This window comes from Gopherus flavomarginatus, chromosome 5 (genome assembly GCF_025201925.1).
Source record: "Gopherus flavomarginatus isolate rGopFla2 chromosome 5, rGopFla2.mat.asm, whole genome shotgun sequence".
Classification (NCBI taxonomy): domain Eukaryota; kingdom Metazoa; phylum Chordata; order Testudines; family Testudinidae; genus Gopherus; species Gopherus flavomarginatus.
The window spans coordinates 140692099-140708847 of record NC_066621.1 but is presented as its reverse complement, the minus strand read 5'-3'; the positions used below and the strand labels follow the sequence as shown (position 1 = coordinate 140708847).

Sequence of the window (16749 nt, the reverse complement as noted above, 5' to 3'; positions counted from 1 at the left end):
AATATGAAAGCATAATGTTTCTAACTTCTTCAGGTACTATTTAGTATTCAGATAACTTTCAGTCAACTAGGATAAACACTGAGAGAAGTCATTTTTAAACAATATAAAAATTAACTACAAGTCCACTGGAACTAATAATGGGGAAATAAGTGAAGCTTGATCTTTATTTGTGCCTTATGAAGGCATTTAAAAACACCTGCTTCTCTATGGTTACCAGTGCTTGTTTTTTATTTCATAGGCTGTTTATTATGATGTTCTGAAGACTAACTAGTGTGTTAACTAACGTTGGGGCTCAAAACCAAAACAAAAGATTGTGTATTTTTGAAGATTGATTAGTGTTCACTGTATTTTATGTAAAGTATTTTATGTAAAGTATCTTGTAATATTGATTGAAGAAAGCATCTCTGCATGCAGCTCTGAATTTCTCAGCATGTCTACAGTACTTTTTTTCACATAGACAATTGTGGACAAAAAGAGTAGTAAGCTTTGGAGAAGATGTTTGAATCCTGTTCTTTGGAGTGTGAAAGATATGTAGTGGGAGACCTACTCTGTGCTCTTCAATCATGACAGCTTCAATTTAATTATTTTAGAGCCACACCCATAGACTAGTTGATAAATCAGACACCATCTCACTTGACATAACAGCATGTTCTATTTGTGTTAGCTGTCTTCTAACTTCTTAATGCTGCAGCTTACCTGCTTTATTCTGCAACTTACCATTTTTCTTCTGTCTTGAAAGAAGGGAAGAATTTTGGGCCAGACCCATGGCTCCTTCTTTGACAGAAAAGGACCCGAGAGCTGCCCTGCGAAGGCAGATAGTGATTCCGTCAGCATTGGAGAATTCTTGGCATAAAACCAGCCAAACTAGCTATATATCTGCCTTTCCTAGTGTAGGCCAAGTGTGTCTTGTGACTTGATGTTTCCCAACAAATGCTGCAATTTTTACACTGGCTGCAACAGCGGCTTAAACTATAGCAAACCTAAAATGATCTAGTATAGGCTGGAGCCTAGAGAGGTAAGGGATTGACTGTGTACACAGATTTGCAGAGGGACAAATTTGAGGTCTGTTATCTCTCACCTCTGTTTAAAAACATTTCTGCTGTTAACAAGCATGTTACCTGTGGAGAGTCAAATTATCAGTTTGAGAATTGCAAAACTAAGCATCTCTGATGGTATCTTCTAGACTGAGCACCGGGTCCTATTGGATAGATAGAAAGATTAACCTAAATCTGTACAGAAGCCTGTGGAACCCCATGAGATTGGGTCCCTAGTCCATGAACTAATGGAACTCATTTACAAAACTTTTCTTAAACATTACATAACTATATTATCTAATACAATAGAATTAGTATTTATAATCCCTAATCTGTGATGAGATCTTTGAGCTATAATAGTTTTAATTAAGATTGGTTTTCCCTCAAAACACTTTATCAAAAATCTGACTTAAAAAATTTTTTTTTTAATCCACTCTGCAATCATATCCCTTTTTTAGCTCTTGTGGCTTCCCCTCATAGGATAGGCCCACCATTCTCAATCATCCTAGTAGCTCTTCTCTGTGCTTTGTTCCAGTTTAATTTAATCTTTCTTGAACATGAATAACTAGAATTATGCACAGCATTCCAAACGAGGATCTTCAAGACGATAGCATTAATATTACTTTATTGCTACTGGAAATGCCTTGCCTTATACAGGATTGTATTTGCCTTCTTCACAGCTGCATCACGTTGATGGCTGTAGTCATCCTATGACTGACCCACACACCCAAGTTTCTCCTCCTCTGTCACTTCCAACAGATGAGCTCCTAGCTTGTAATAGAAATTCTTATTAGACCTTGAGTGCATGAACTTGCATTTTGTACTATTGAATTTCATTCCATTTCTGTCACTCCAGTCTTCAAGGTCATCTAGATCTTCTTGTATAATCTGATCCTCCTCTGTACTGACAATGTCTCCCAACTTTGTGTCAGCAAACACTCCTACCTTTTTATGTCAAGGTCAATAACAAAAATATTGAATAAGATTGGTCCCAAGACCGATCCTTGAGGAACTCCACTAGTAACCTCTCTGCAGTCAGATGATTTACCTTGCAGCTCAACCTGTTGCCTGCTCCACTTATGATGCTTACACTGATCTCTATCTTCCCTAATTTGTCTAATTTCCCGTTTGGTACGGGGTCAGATGCTTTACTGAAGTCCTAATAGATTAGAGCTGTTGCACTTCCCTTACCTGAAAACTCAAAGAAGGAAATCTGGTTAGTTTGGCATGATCTTCTTTAGTGAAATCATGTTGCATTACATTCCCTTTACCATTTACCTCTAATTTAATTGTTTTTTCCTTCACAATTTGCTCTAAAACCTTGCTTAGTACTGACATCTGATTAACAGGTCTGTAACTGCCCAGATCACATTCTCCCCCCCCCGCCCCCTTTTCCTTTAAATACAAATATGATGTTCTCCAGTCATATGGTACTACCCCTGACTAGACAGACTTATTAAAAATCCTAGCTATTGGACTAGCAATCTTATGTTCCAGTTCTTTCCATCCCAGAATACTGAAATTATCTGTGACCTCTCCCCCACCCAATTTTAGTTCCTTAAACTCTTTTTAAGATTTTCTGCCTCTGGCCCTGCTTTGAGCAGAGGGTTGGACTAGATGACCTCCTGAGGTCCCTTCCAACCCTGAGATTCTATGATTCTGTGGTAACTTTCCATTTCCAATTGTACTGCCTTCATGCACAAGTTCCATATTCTTGTTACTGAAATCTGAGGCAAAGTATTCATTCAGTTTTTGGGCCATACATAGATTATCTTTAATCTCCTTCCCATCCACACTGCATGGCAGCCCAACTTTATCCTTCCTTATTCTTAGTTATATAGCTAAAACCTTTTCTATTTTCCTTGACAAAAGTTAATTTTGGCTTGACTTTTGTTCCTACATTCTCTAACCTTCACAATGTACCTTTTTTTGCTGATCAGTCCCTTTTTTCATTCCCTATAGGCTCTTGGCTTATTCCTAATAATCTTTTGGGGGTGGCTATTAGGCTCCAGCCACAACTGGATTTTCTTGGGATGCAAATTTCAGAGAGCTTTTTTTTTTTTTTTTTTTTGTATAGTTTTAAAGAAATTCCAAGCCTCCTTATTTAAGTGTTTGTTTGAGTTCTTCTTCAGTCCAAATGGCTACTTTAATTCCCTTAATTTCCCAACATCTGCCCTTTTTTGAAATAAAAACCCATAGCTGGTGACCTGGTTTTGTTTATCCTTACAATTCAAACTGAATCAACTCACAATCTCTCATTCCATGTTATTTCCTATGACTACCTCTTCTATGGTATCCTGACTACTTACTAAAAACAAGTCTAAAATTGTATCACCTCTTGTTGGTTCAGTGTCGATTTGATGAAGAAACCTGTCACCTAGTACATCCAAGAATAACTGGGCCCTACTAGTATTAATAGCATTTACTCTCCCTGATTCCTTTCCCCTGAATCTAGCCTGGTGCTGCTTGTGATCCCTGGTCTCGAACTTCAGCCTGACTCTTGCTTACGGGACCTGGCTGTTGCATACCTGGGCCCATCTGTGATGGTTAGGTCAGTCTGACTATGCCTCAGTCCCTTACAGAGCTCGTCTTTTAAGTGTTAAGTTTGAGCTGACAATTAGACATCCACAAGGAGGTGGCAGAGAGACCGGCTGAGTTTGGACAAAACGAGACAGGTCGGGGAGGGGGTGGGGGGGAGAGAGAGAGGAAAAAATCCTCCACATAGAGACTGTAGTTGAATGTGTGTTTGTGGATGAGATTAGGTGTAGAGGGAGAAGTGAATAGATCTGAGGACAAAGGCTTGTAGAGGAGAAGCAGGAGTAGACAGTTATGGATGCCAAGAGTGGATGTGATTTCAAGAGGAGCAGCATGGTCAACTGTGTCAAAGTGGCTGATAGATCAAGGAAAATGAGGATGGAGTACCAGTTCTGAGATTTGGTTAAGAACTGGTCACTGGAGACGTGGGAAGAGCAGTTTCAGTTGAGTGCAGTAAGTATAAACCAGATTCAGTAGGGTCTAGGATGGAGTTGTAGGAGAAGTCAGGACAGTAATTGTAAACAGCACGTTCAATGACTTTAGATGTGAAAAGGAGATGGGGGGTGGTTGGAAATGCAAGGGGAGTTGAGAGTGGGTTTTTTAAGGTGGAAGAGCCTAAAGTATATTTGTATTGTAATGTGAAAGAGGTGGGTGGAGGGGAGAGAAGTTAAGGAGAAGAGTAAGGGTGCAGAGGAGAGTGGGCACAAGGCAGATTAGGATACGGAATTGAGTCACTGGAACATGTTGAGGGGTTAGTGGAAGAAAGCGGATTGGGGTGGAGGAATGAAACACAAGCTGAAGGGAGGAGGAAGGTCATGTATTTTGTCAACTTCTCCTGAAGTAAATCCATTGTGATTCTCTTTAGAGAGAAGTAGTGGCAGGAAGAAAGCAGGGTTTGAGAAGTGAGTCAAAGGTGGCTTGGATGTGGGGCCTGGGGTTCAGTTAAATTGGAGAAGTAGAGTGTTTTTAGCTAAACAAAAAAAAAAAGATGGCAGAACTTAGAGGGGCGTATGAGTTCATAAGGGAGGAACTCATGCTGGCCACAGGATTTCTGTCTGAGACCTTCCACAGTAGGAATGGGTAGAGGTGGTGGTGGGGGGGGTGAGCCTAGGGATGGGCAAACCAGATCTCATGATAGGAGAGTGAGGCAAAGGAGTCAAGGGTATAAGAATAAAGAATGGAGAGACTCAACAACCGTCTTCATGGAAAAAAGTTATTTAAAGAAAAGTAGGCAGTCTGCAATACAGAGATGACAATCTGAAACACTAATCCTGCAAACTTTAAGCATGTTGTGCTGATTTATTCATATGCATATGTTCATAAGTGTGCAGGATGAGATGCAAGAAGATGAAAACAGGAGGAGTCAAGGTGATTTTTGGGGAAGCGCAGGAACAAAGGTTATAAAAACAAACATGAGTTAGCTAGGTAGTACGACATAGGTCTTACTGTTCTTTCTTTTTGAATTGCTGCTATTTTTAAGTTAATTTTTAATCCTTGCCTATTGCCAGTGTATTTGTTTTAATTGCATACTTTCAGTAATTATTTTTAGCTCATGGCTATTAAACATTGCCTGTCTATGTTCATTTATCTTGATAATGCTTGACTCATTTTATCCAATGACTATTTAAAATTTCATTTTAATACTTTTTACTGTTTTTTCCTCTTCTATACCTCTTGGTTTCGGTAGAACTGTGAGAGGATTATAAGGTTCTGCCTGTTTAAAATGCCTTTACAGGATTAGGGCCCACATTTGTATTTTCTCAGAGTGGTTTACGTAATTTGGATTATGGAACAAGCAGAGAATGTCCTGTCCTTGCAGTTATCCATCCCAATGTTTTTGCTCACTAAGGACTTTATTTCACAAGATAGCTATTTCAGAGACTCATGAGCCTCTAGAACCTTGCATCCATCTGGCTTGTATCTAATTCAGAGTTAAAATTCCAAAACCTATTGCTGTAGGTTGTGTATATACTCCTCTCTCCCTTTTAAAACAAATTCAGAGTCTGACCCTTTGGAGAAAAAAATTTATGCAAAAGAATTTCTCTACCTACCCTGATACCTCTCTAAAGTAGGGTCTTATTGATTACTTCAACAAATTAGCTAGTCAGGGAGCTCTTTTTAACTATCCTCTTCATCTGCTGTCCATGGTCTAATATTGGTCCTAGGTATGTGGTGTGGTTTTTTTAATATTAAAAAACAAATTAATCATGATATTTTAGACCTTACAGGCAAATGAGTGACTTGGGCCAAGAGCTCTGATTCAGAGGCCGTACGACTATGGGTCAGGGTTTTGGGAAAGAGTGGAAGAGACTGCTCTATAGTTTATACTGCTCTTGATTACTGCATTATTTAACCCAATGGTTCTCAAACTTATTTCATCAGACCCCACCCGCTTCTTTATGTCTGTAGTCATTTATGCCCTCTCCCCCAAGTACATATACCGCCACCTGGCTCTGAAGGCCAGGCACTGCTGTGCCAGCAGCAGCACAGAAATAAGGGTGACGATATGACAAGTGATGGATTGGAGAGGGATGGGAAGAGGTGAGCCCAAGCCTGCCTGTGAGCGGAAGCGGGGGGGTGCAGCAAAGGGAAAGACAAGCCCAGTCTCTAGCTGTCTACTTTATGCATGCTGCCTGGTTGTGCATGCTCCTTTTGTAGGAGCCCCAGCTACCAAAAAAAAAGCTCATGCCTCCTTTGACACATTCCTGCACCTCCCAAAGGCATGTCCCATAGTTTAAGAACTGCTGACTTTACCCACTCAATACAGGTGCTATTCATCCTTACGATGTCCGTTTGTTTTTAATGTAGCAGAGGGTTTTTTAGTTGATGGGTTTTCTTTAAAAGAACACTGAAGAGTGGCTGACAGACTTAGAATTAGACCTACTGGAAAGGGGGGAGCTGGGGAGGGTGTGTGTGTGTGTGTGTGTGTATATATAAAGTCTACATCACAAGGTTTTGTGAGCATACCTATGTTGGTGAGGGATGTGACAAAGCCACAAGCCGCCTAGCCAACATAGTTTTGCCAGCATAACTCCCAGTGTAAATGCAGCTATGCAAACAGTAGCTCTGTTATCATAAGTAATATAGTTCAGGGATGTGATGTTACTGTGCTGGCAGGAAAAACTCCTCCTTTTTTGTTGGGATATGCAGCATCTACGTTTGTAATGTAGACAAGGCTTCTATCACAATACCTCTTAGAAGGCTTCTTAACAAATTCAGTATGCTCCCTGTTTCCAAGAATGGAGCAAGTATGCATAGTGTAGGGTTAGTACAATGTCACCTATTTAACATAATCTATTTCTTGTCTTCAATTATGGATTATTTGAAAAACCTCCAATCTTCTTTACTGGTGATTAAATTTGCTATCTGTGACAGTTCTGGGTTTTGAGAATTAGATTTCCCACGCCTTCAAATAAATTTAAAATCAAAAGATAACATTTTAGTTCTAGAAAATGGGAACATTTTCTATCAAGTTAGATGGTTCCATTGTCCCTCAAAGGAGGTCTGTAGTGATCCTCCCAATTTCTTTTGATAGACCTATGTCACCCATGAAGGTCTTCTGAGGTGAGAGGGAGCCTGTTAGGATCAGTTTATACCTCCCCATTCCCAGCCCCCATGCCCTCTCAACGCACTTCAGGAGCTACTGGTGATGTGTAGCTCAGCATGTCAGAGGGCTGTGATATGTAAGATTCAATGGTGGCTCCTATTTTTGCTTGTAGGGATACTTGGTCACAGCCTCTTCTCTTCCGCCTTTAACTGGGCTCTCGGAGTGTGAGAACACAAGGAATGGAGGGGCTGGAAAATGTTCTGTAGCTCTTCCGATGCCTTTTATGGAGCTGCAGCTGGATTCACAGGTGGTCTCCTGCAGCTGTGGATCCTGTGCACTAGAGAAGAGTGGGATGTTGGTGATCAACTCTCTGGCCTCTGAGGCACAGAAGCAGCAGTAAACGCAGCTTACCAGTCATTGTGCAGTAGCTGTTTGATCCACATCCAAGAAATGGACAGGGCTTGAAATAGTGTATGTATACATATAAACATAACATTTTAGAGATGAGTATATATGGGTTTTTGTTTTAAGCAAACAGACTGTTTGTTTCATTCTGAACTGCTTTGTTAGCATGTTTAAGAATGGCTCTAATGTAAAAATTGTTTAATATTCTTTAGGGTAACTTAGCCAACTTTTAACAAAAAACCGTAAGTGGGTTTCTAAGAAGGATGGAAAGAGCCTTGTTTGTAAATGATTTAATGGAAATACTTAATCTTTGCCATCATTTGTTATAATCACAAGCAGAGATGAATATTGCACAATGATAAGATAGTAGAACTCTCCTAGTGCAAGTTTGCCTAATTAGGTGAAACTTGATTCTCCATATCTTGTTCCTGTCACGGCCCTGGCCTGTCTTGTTTCATTAGAACATCTTATCACTGCTCGTCATTATTACTTGTATTCATATGCCAGTAGACCAAAGGGACATCCATTTAAGTAGACTCTCACTGTAGCAGCTGGTGCACAGAAACTATTTTAGACTTCAGCTATACATCACCTATTTATATACTTTTTTTATTTTATATTCACTATTGTTTACTGCTCTGCACATGAAGAATATTTTAAGAATGGTTCTTCAAAGTATTATAATCAAGACAAAAGATAAATCTTGGCTACCAGAAAAGATTGGACTGAAGCCTGAAAGTAAGAAAACGGACAAAGTAATTCAAAAAAAGGTGGGATTGTATTGTTTGCTCTGAAACTGAACTTTAATTTGTAACCACGTTTTACAAAGACTAACCATGAAATGTTATGCTGGTTCGAAGCTTATAAGTGGGTGGGATTTTTTTCCCCCTTGATATTTAGGAGCTTGCATTTACTGCCTGGTAACACCCCTCTCATATGTGAAATGCCTAAAAATAGCAGTTCTGTGAGTTCACTTTGAATTTAAAAATACAGTGAGCCAAATTTTAAGTGCTCAGAACAAAACAGATTTTTTATTTTCGTTCTGCTTGTAACTAAAATTTAGCTACAGTATTTTTGTAATGCTCTATCAGAGTTATTATCCAGTCATTAGCAACTCTCACCCCAAGAGTATTGGAAGGAAGAGTCTGTCTTCAGACCGTCTCTTGACTCCTAAGGGATCTTTGTTTTCACTTATTAAATGATTCTCAAGCCAGTAAACAATAGATCCAAGATCAAGGGCTTGCTACAATCTTAAAACAGCCCACCAAACAAACCACTTATTTTTTTAACACAGTTTCTAAGCTGTCTGCTTTCTTTCATAAAGGAAGTGGTCAGTTACTCCTTATGTCAGTGTTTGTTTGAAAATACAGAAAAAGGTCTGGAATACCTGTCTACTTGCAGCAGGGTCTGTGTTTATACATTTTAAAGAAGTTGCTGCTTGCTTGAAGCATGTAATAAGATGTAAGTGTTCAAATACAATGAGATAGTCCTGAAGGTATGGTAGAATCAGAGCTATATCTTCAATAAAAATTACTTTTGTGTATAACTTTTTTTTGTGGGTCAGACTGCCTTACAAATAAGAAGACGACATTAAATGTACTAGTAGGCTTGCATATATGCCATAAAGTCCATACAACTTTAACTTCCTGAGTCATAGTACATGGTCAGTCACTTCTGGAAATTTAGTGAGAGTCGTGTGAACTTTCAGTGATCATTCACAAGGCCAAACATGGGACTGTAGCAAACAGCACTTCATTCTCCCAAACCTTGTACCTCACCCTACAGAAGAGGGTAAGAAGTCTGTTTAAATGATGCTACTTATGCAAACTTCGTTTTTTCTGAAAGGCACAGTCTTCAAAAATTAGTTGCCTCCATTCTCCCGCTACAGCCATGCTGTGTGGTTTAAAAAGCCTACCCAAAATGAGTGGTCATTCAAAGCTGACTACAGTAGTGAAGATCCCAAACATTCAAAAATCATGAGTTAAGCCTTTTTTTTTTTTAAATAAATATTTTGTTTTCTTAAGTGGCTTAAAATCATAATATGGTTTGTGTGGCTTTTTTGTCTTCTGGGTTCTTGAGTCTTTAGTGTTCACCATGATAGCTAGAAATTCGCTTTTTCTAAAAGGAAAGCTGAGATGCTCATACAGTCGAGTGATTACTTTAAAGCTGCGACTTCAGTAAATTAACAAATTTTGTGTAACTCATAGACTCTAGGACTGGAAGGGACCTCGAGAGATCGAGTCCAGTCCCCTGCCCTCATGGCAGGACCAAATACTGTCTAGACCACCCCTAATAGACATTTATCTAACCTACTCTTAAATATCTCCAGAGATGGAGATTCCACAACCTCCCTAGGCAATCTATTCCAGGGTTTAACTACCCTGACAGTTAGGAACTTTTTCCTAATGTCCAACCTAAATCTCCCTTGCTGCAGTTTAAGCCCATTGCTTCTTGCTCTATCATTGGAGGCTAAGGTGAACAAGTTTTCTCCCTCCTCCTGATGACACCCTTTTAGATACCTGAAAACTGCTATCATGTCCCCTCTCAGTCTTCTCTTTTCCAAACTAAACAAACCCAATTCCTTCAGCCTTCCTTCATAGGTCATGTTCTCAAGACCTTTAATCATTCTTGTTGCTCTTCTCTGGACCCTCTCCAATTTCTCCACATTTTTCTTGAAATGCGGTGCCCAGAACTGGACACAATACTCCAGTTGAGGCCTAACCAGTGCAGAGTAAAGTGGAAGAATGACTTCTCGTGTCTTCTTTACAACACACCTGTTAATGCATCCCAGTTAATGCGTTCTCATGAACCAGTGATCTGTCCTCATCCTCCTTAAACCTTCAGCTGTCTTCAACAGTGTCAACCGTGCTCTTCCTGAAATCTTGTCCTTCCTTGGCTTTCATGACTCTGTCCTATCCTGGTTCTCCTGCCTCTCCTAAACACTTGTTAAGCATGTTCACATCCTCCCTTGCCTCCCTCCACCAGTCATCTGTGGACAATTTAGAGCTCTTTTTAGGGTGCAGAGGGAAAAAGCTACCACTATTAAATAAGAACATAAGAACGGCCGTACCGAATCAGACCAAAGGTCCATCTAGCCCAGTATCTGTCTACCAACAGTGGCCAATGCCAGGTGCCCCAGAGGGAGTGAACCTAACAGGCAATGATCAAGTGATCTCTCTCTCCTGCCATCCTCTGACAAACATAGGCTAGGGACACCATTCCTTACCCATCCTGGCTAATAGCTATTTATGGACCACCATGAATTTATCCAGTTCTCTTTTAAATGTTGTTGTAGTCCTAGCCTTTACAACCTCCTCAGGTAAGGAGTTCCACAAGTTGACTGTGCAGTGTGTGAAGAAGAACTTCCTGTTTGTGTTAAAGCTGCTGCCTATTAATTGCATTTGGTGACCTGTAGTTCTTGTATTATGGGAATAAGTAAATAGCTTTTCCTTATCCACTTTCTCCACATCACTCATGATTTTATATACCTCTATCATATTTCTCCCCGACCCCCCCCCTTAGTCTCCTCTTTTCCAAGCTGGAGTCCTAGCCTCTTTAATCTTTTCTCATATGGGACCGTCTCTAAACCCCTAATCATTTTAGTTGCCCTTTTCTGAACCTTTTCTAGTGCCAGTATATCTATATATATATATTTTTTTTTTTTTTTTTGAGGTGAGGAGACCACATCTGTACACAGGATTTGAGATGTGGGCGTATCATGGATTTATATAAGGCAATAATATATTCTCAGTCTTACTCTCCCCTTTTTAATGATTCCTAACATCCTCTTTGCTTTTCTTGACCGCCTCTGCACACTGCATGGACATCTTCAGAGAACTGTCCACGATGACTCCAAGATCTCTTTCCTGACTCGTAGCTAAATTAGCCCCCATCATATTGTATGTATAGTTGGACTTGTTGTTTTCAATGTGCATTACTTTACATTTATCCACATTAAATTTCATTTGCCATTTTGTTGCCCAATCATTTAGTTTTGTGAGATCCTTTTGAAGTATTTGGGTAATCTCATCCGTAAGCACAAATTCAACTATCATCTCTTTGTGGATGACACACTGGTGTATTGCCCTTCTTAAGACTAGTCTCCTTCTATCCAAACTAAAATCTTAGCCTGTCTCTGACATCTCCTTGTGGATGGATAGCCATTAGTTCAGACTCAACATGGTTAAGAGAGAGCTCCTAACATTCCCTGTGAGACATTCTATAACTTGGGGTGAAGGGGGGACATCATGTGACCTCCATATTCCCTACAAGGCATGCTTTATACGTATCAGGGACAGGTTATGATCTGCTGAAAGTCATTTCCCTACCTATATATGTATATCATTAATGCATATGAAGTTATGAGAACTGTTTGTATGGCTGTCACTAAAACATACTGCAAGTTGGGGAATCAGCGAAATATTAGCCCCCCTAGAGACAATAGCAAGGAAAGTAACCAATGTGTCAAACAACCTATCAGCAGCCATTGTCCAGCAAGGAAGCTAGAATTCAATGACTCACCTGCATGAGGCCGCGCCAGGGGAATTGCTCAACCTTGCCTAGAGACACAGTAATGCCCACTGGACGTGTTTCCCAAGCATGTGAGACTGAGGGTATAAAACAGGCCAAGCATGGGCCTGCTCTGTTCTTTCTCCTTCACGCACCTATGCTGCAAGCAACAAGGACATTTTGAAGACTCTGAGGAGACTGGCCCACATTTCAAGAGTGAAATCTATGTACTGCAATATCTGGAGGGGGAGAAACTGTTTAGTCTAGTTGCCCATTCTAATAGGGTTGAGAGTTTAGACTGGCTCTGGGAGCATTCCAGCAATATAGCTGGGTGTGGGTGTCCACGATGCAGTTGTGCTGAATTATAACAGCTCGTGGAGGGGTTTGCTGCTGGTCACTAGCAAGGCATTGTGAGAGACAGCCCAGGCTAGAGAGAGAGTTAAGGGGGCACAACGGTCCCACAGTCTCAAGCTTAACCCCAGGGATCCCATCATACCTCCTCCACTCCTCCTTTCTCAGTCACAGGTCTATTTTGTACTACAAAGTTAGGTCAATGTAAGCTGTCTTGCGTTGACCTAGTTGTATATGTTTCTACACTTAAATCTATCTTTCACTGATGTAAACAGGACACTTAGAGCGATGCAGTAACACCCCTTCCCTCAACTGCATTGAGCCATGGTTGATACGCTGAGGTTGATGCAGCAGTAAGTGTAGATGTTAGGGTTGACATAAGTAACGCAACAATTCTCCAGTAGCTATCCCACAATTCCTGACTGCTCTGGTCACAATTGTGAACTCCACTGCCAGGGGTCACACTGACCAGAAGGCCTCTTTTTCCCCCCCCCCCCCCAAAACAAAACAAAACAAACAAAAAAACACCTTTTAAAGTCCTGTGAATTTTTTAAATGACTTACCCTGATTGTCGAGCTAGGCAAGTGCACCTAGCAGCTTTCCTTTGTGTGCAGCTGACCATCCTGACTACATGCTTCAGATGTGCTCCTGCTTGAAGTAGACAAGAGATTTTTATCTCCTGGCCCTGTGTGGAGAAGAGGCTGTCCAAGGACAGTTATGGACCTGCTGTAGAAATTACCATGGGGGTGCAGGAGAAGGCTGAGAGGGGCCAGTGCTGCATGAAAGTGAAAGAAATGCATCAGTCGCATCAGAAAACTAGGGAGACAAACAAACAATTCATCCAGTGCTGAGCCACAGACCTGCTGCTTTTACAAAGAGCTGGATGCCATGCTTGCTAGAGAACCCACAGATCACCACGGATCCCTCCAAAGAACTGGAATCATGGCCCCATCACGTGGTGAGGAGGAGAATGGGAGATGTAACCAGGGGCTCAGCTAAGCTGCGAGACAGGACCTGTTTGAGACTACACCTCAGTCCTGGCAGGCAAGCACGCGAGAGTCTGATGCAGGAGGATCGGTCTTCAGGTAACTGTACATATTTCTTGTTACAAGTGATGGGCGCTTCCCCGCGTGCCCCTCCCCCAACTTCTTGAAAAGTCAACTGTGTCCTGTTAATTTGCTCTTAGTAAAGAGGTAGTGATACAACTAAGAGATAGTGTTGTCTGCTTTTCACTCCTCTGTGGAGATGGGGGAGGGCACATGAGGTAGTTGATGTACACAGGAATGTCCCTTGAATCCTGCTGAGAGATCTCAATGAAACTTTCATGGAGGTACCATGCAATCCTCTCCTGAAGGTTTTTAGGGATGGCAGCCTTATTTCTTCCTCCAGCATAGAACATATACCCATATCGGTCAACAATAACTTGAGCAGACAGTTTCGCATGGACAAGCAAGTAGCATTCAGGTCCAGTTGGCTCTGGGACACCAGCAGCAGCTGTTCTCACCCCTGAGGGTAACAAAGGCAGAGAGATCAGCTAAAATCACTGCTACCTGTGGAAAATGGTGCCGGTATTCAGTGCTGTTGCCCTTTACTCATAGTTTCATGCAACTAAGCAATTCCCTCCTCATTCCTGGCAGGCCATGTTCACTATGGCTGGTGCTGTGAGCACTTCTGTGCGCAAGCACTCTGAAGCAAAAATGCTAATACGCATGGTGGCTTGTTTTGTTTAAACTTTAGAGGAGTAAGAGAAGGGAGTTCTGCTTCTTAAATTTTTGCTTTCTGTTGTGACTACTGACAGTGGTACCTCCCTGTGTTTCATCTGCAGTTGCTGTGGCCTTGAGGGGTTCCCCCTTCACATGTGTGGAATGACTAAGCCAGATAAGGAGGAGAAAGAAGAGTGCTTGGAATGTTATGTTTTAGTGAGTTTCTGCAAGCCAGTGCTGCATGAGACTGTGAGCAAAGGACCTGGAGGGTGAACATTGCAGACAGCCTGGAAAAAGAAAGCATGAATAAGAGTGTCCCAGCAGGACAAGAAGGGGGAGATTTATCAGGACAATAGTGGGGCTTCTCTAGCAGCCCAAACAGATGCTGCTGACTCTTGTGGACCTTCAGGTCCACCAATCCCCAATTCACTTCACTTCCTTTTGCACTCCTCAGAACTCCCATTACAGCACCTTCCGTCAGCATCCAAATGGTGTCGGGTGCCACATCCCTACCACTGCCACTCCACCCTGACGTTAAGGACAACCACGGCTTCCTGTACACTGACCTATGAAAGCCACAGTTGCTATATGTGTAGGTAAAATGGATGTGAATGTGCTTTCCCTTGTAAAGTTCTGTTCCATTCTTAAGTTTTTAATCTATTTGCTCTTATTTTGCACTTTTTTTTGCACCAATTTTATTATTGAATATAATTCTATATGGAAAATAATTCACCTTTATTCATTCACAACATATGCTGCAGAGTGCCTAGCAATTCAAAAAGCACCCACTCGTTACTGTACAGTGTGGCACAACTCATAGGATCAGTGGCAGTTTAATAATCAGGAATATACAGTAAGCACAACAAAGATTTTTTAATAGGTGAATTGAAAGTGTTGTATTTAGAGATGTATACCAAGCACCACACAACTCATAACAGGGCCCCAAAACAACAGTGCCAGGTAAAGCGCAGGGACAGTGAGCCACAGTAATGTGACTTTTTTGTGTAAAGTGCTCTTTCAGAGCCTCCATGAGCTGCAGAGCTCCACATCGAACACTTCTAATAGCCCTTTTGTATGACTAGTCACTCGGCAAACACTGCTCCACCTCTGCCCTGCACCCTGGCATCAACTCTTCTTCCGTCTCCCCCATTCCCCTTCCCGCTGGCTTCACAAATATATTATGCAGAACTCAGTAGGCAGCTATAACCATTGCAGCTTTTTTTTCCCCACTGAGATCCAATCTTGATTAAACAATACCAGCATCCCTCAGCCTACTAAAAAGTGCATTCAACTGTCATTCTGCACTTTCTCAGCCAGTAGTTAAACCTTTCCTTGGTGCTGTTGTTCATGAAGCTATACAGCAGCATCCTCAAGAGGTAGGCTGGGTCACCCAGGATCGCTCTTGGCATTTCAGCATCACAATGGTCATCTGCTTTTTGGGAGAGAGAGAGTCCTTGCTTGTAGCTTTCTGAGGAGTCCTCTCTTAAAGAAGAATGTCATGCATCTTCTTTGCCCATCCAACACTGATGTTGATGAAATGTCCCCATAACCATAGAAAAGTAGCCCTTTCTGTGGATGTACTCTGGCAGGGTGGTCTGATGTCAAAATAAGGATATGCATGCCATCTATTGCCGCACCACAGTTCTGGAAGTCTGTTTCTGCAAATCCATCCACTATGTCATGCACATTGCTGAGTCATAGTCCTGCATAATGGGAGATGATTGACTGCACACTTGCATGACAATGGCCCCCACAGTGAATTTTTCAATTTAAAAAAAATTCTCACTGACTAGTAGCCATTTGGCATTGCAGATTTTTTTTTTTATCACAGCTCATTTTAGTGTTCTTGCATTGGAAGGCTGGGGCAAGCTTGGCCCACAAACCCAGGAATGTGGTCTTGCACATCCAAAAGTTCTGCAGCTGCTGCTTGTCTTCGCTTTCCAAGTCCTTTATGATGTATCCCTACCCTAGCTATCCTTTCCTCATTTACTATTGAAATGTCAGTTGTTGGTTTTCTTTCCCCCATCAATTGACCAATGATACCTGTCTCCAATACCCACTAGTTTAAAATTTTCACACAAACCTCTTCATAACTTTCTCCCTTGCTGTCCCTCATGCTTCAGAAGATCTTCCCATAAACTTCTATTTTGCTACCTCATCTTCTTGAAATCTTCCTTAAAACTCTTTTGCTGTGATGCCGCTTAAAAAACTTGACAATAGCTGCTGGTGTTCTGAGACCACTGCCTATCATGCTGACCCATTGTTGCCTTGTACTCCGTCTCTGTAGCCATTGGTGTCTGTCTTTTTATATTTAGACTGTATGTTCTTTGGGGCTGGTACCATCTTGTTAGTGTGTTCCTACAGTGCCTAGCACAATGGAATCCTGGTACACGAGTAGGGCTTCTAGGCACTGGAATAATACAATTGATACAAAATCCAGAGAGTTGAAAACACTGAGATTTCATAATATGAATATAGTTCGTTCTTGCATGCCCTGAGTAGTAAAATATCTAATGTTGACACTTAATGTATGATCATTGGCACCTGAGTTAGCACTCAGTGAAATGAATTGGTCAGTTACACTTTAGAGCTAGTGTTTTTTGGGCTTTCTGCCCAATCAGTCTCCCCTGCACCTGATGCAAATTATGTTGGCATAAAGCTGCCA

General features: G+C 41.4%; 1 protein-coding gene across 3 annotated transcripts in view; it reads left to right on the top strand.

The window, feature by feature from the left end:
- PPP1R13B (protein phosphatase 1 regulatory subunit 13B) overlaps positions 1–16749 on the top strand; it is a 128818-nt gene that overhangs the window by 12299 nt on the left and 99770 nt on the right. The window lies entirely within an intron of this gene.